The following is a 2,399-nucleotide window of genomic DNA, read 5'->3' as shown; positions in this document are numbered from 1 at the left end:
TTTCTTTCTTTCTTTCTTTCTTTCTTTCTTTCTTTCTTTCTTTCTTTTTTGACACTTTGTCTAGTCATGAGATTTCAAGTATTTGGACATGAAGTAATATGGAATCCTTTCTGGATCATGCTAATTTAAAATTAGTAGATCACTGATTTATTCAGGAATTCTATTGTTTAAAGCTAAATCTAATGCCTTCTGCTCATATCAGTCTTTTAGCTGAAGGCGTTTTACCACTAAAACAGAGGTTATGGAGAGGAATTAAATAAATGCATCAAACTGAGTGTATAATTTGATATTCCTCAAGAGAGGCATGTTTTACCTACTTCATAAGTACAAGAATATGCATCTTTCTTTTCCAGCAGAGGTGAGCTCTTGGGATATTTCAGACATACAGAATTATATGTTTTCTTATAATGTGCTTTTCCTTTGCTGCCATTTGCTATCCCATGCTTTTGCAGTTGCGGGGCTTGCTTAAACTGTTCTATCATATATCAGTGGTGCCATTATACTCCAGTCTTGTTGTATATGGCACAAAATTGCTTTATTCTTAAAGAGAAAAGGAAAAAAAGAATATTAGACTCAACTGTTTACGAACTTCAGATGTTGAAACATCGTTATATTAGAAACAAAAGAGTGTGAAACCTATCTCAGAGATGATGCTGTTGATTTGAACATGTGATCAAGTGGATCCTGATGTCAGTAGCACTCCTGTGAATTACAGGCAACAGTGACTCGGAGCAAACTTATTTCCTCTTATTTAAGAACTGCAACCAGCTTTACCTGCAGTAATATATTGGCATTATTCTTTTGGAAAAAAAAAAAGATACTGTGCTTATGACTTTATTTCTGGTAGTAGTGTAAGTACCTTGTTATTAAAAGAAACATCTGATAGTAAAAAAAAAAAAAAACAAAAAAACAAAACTTCAGAGATACTTAGTAAAGATAAACAACTTATTAAAGATTTGATGTAACTTTAGTAATGTTTTATTCATGTCTTCAATTCTTAGCACTGGTGGGGTAATCTGCTAAGAAGAAGGTTTATATGTTGCTCTTCAGTTCTTTTAACAATTTTAAAATATATTCCATCTTTAAATCAGCAGTTTTGTTACATTTTGAAACATAACAGAGATCTGAGATTTACAACAATGTAGGTAAGTACTCATTTTCAGTAGAAGAGAACATAATCTGTGTACTTCCTGAGAACCTGTCCCAGCTGGATCTTAGATGTGATATCAATCACTATGAACTGTACTTGTTGTGAAATAAGGTGCTGATCAGCCTGTTTTAGAAGTCTTGATTTAAACATCCAATTTCATCAGTGTACACAAGTCTCCATGCACAGATTAACACGTGTAGTCCCAGAGTTGTACTTTATAATCTGATCAGTACTCTAAATGGATGAAGGTGGCCATGGCTGCCTGCCTCTCCATGAGCAGGTTGGCCTGAACAGATTTTGCCAAATACAATAAATGTTGCCTTGAACTTCACAGTTATTGCTCAAAAAACATTACTGACTCTGGCTGTCATACAATTTACTTCTGATAACCACATTACATACTCTCTATTTTGCTTTGCTTGTAGCTATGGTAAGTCTTCTCCAATGTTGTTTTTTCCCTCATTTTCATGTGACTTACAGATATGCTTCTCCCTGGACTCTGGAAGCGCAGCTGTGAGATGGAGAGACATATACATGTGGTTCATCAGTGGACGATGAGAAATCAGTACATGGTTTTCATTATTTTGTGGTGATTAAAATTCTCATGTTCTTCCTGCAAGGAATGGCTTTGAGGTGTGTAGAAAAATCATCATCTGGGTAGTGTTGAGTGAGATGAGTTTTATTACGGGTGAAATTTTAGTCTCCATCTTTTCATCAGAAAATGAAAACTGGGGCTATCCTTTACAATATTAGAGGGCTGTAGGATAAGGCTGTCACAATGGCTGGTTCTGTTGGTTCCGCCAAAAATAACTTTGAGGGTTAAAAGAATTAAAATACTAACTTACCCAGAGAAAGAAAAATAATCTGCTGTTTCTACAAACAGCCTCTCACTGTCTCTCTGCAGCTGCTGTGGCAGTACTCAGTAGAATTAGAAATAGGTCTTAGTTGTATTAAAGATCACATGAAGATATACTGGGGAGTCTCCTCTGAAATAGGGGGCTGGTTCCTTATAGTATGTTTTACAAACAGAGACAAATTATTTATTACTGTGCTGCTTCTGAAAGATTTAATGGAACTTCTTACAGATATTTAGATTCAACTGGAGAACATGTGACGTTCGTAAAGAATAATTTTTTAATGTGTTCGGAGCTGGATGAAGATTTAAATGCTGAATGCTGAGGTGTTTCTTATCTGTTTCATTATAATGATCTACATTTTTTAGTGCTGCTGCATTGGTGATATCTGAGCA

General features: G+C 35.0%; 1 long non-coding RNA gene across 1 annotated transcript in view; it reads left to right on the top strand.

Annotated features, from left to right (window-relative positions):
* The window catches only part of LOC122178630, a 7,048-nt gene extending 5,407 nt beyond the window's left edge, over nucleotides 1-1,641 (top strand). The window contains exon 3 of the long non-coding RNA XR_006178403.1: nucleotides 1,631-1,641. This is a non-coding gene — a long non-coding RNA (uncharacterized LOC122178630). The remainder of the gene's footprint in view (nucleotides 1-1,630) is intronic.
* Nucleotides 1,642-2,399: the final 758 nt, after the last annotated feature.

The sequence above is a fragment of the Lagopus leucura genome, unplaced genomic scaffold (assembly GCF_019238085.1).
Source record: "Lagopus leucura isolate 7727_CA_CO unplaced genomic scaffold, USGS_WTPT01 Super-Scaffold_100002, whole genome shotgun sequence".
Classification (NCBI taxonomy): Eukaryota; Metazoa; Chordata; class Aves; order Galliformes; family Phasianidae; genus Lagopus; species Lagopus leucura.
This window is presented reverse-complemented; position numbering and strand designations above follow the sequence as displayed.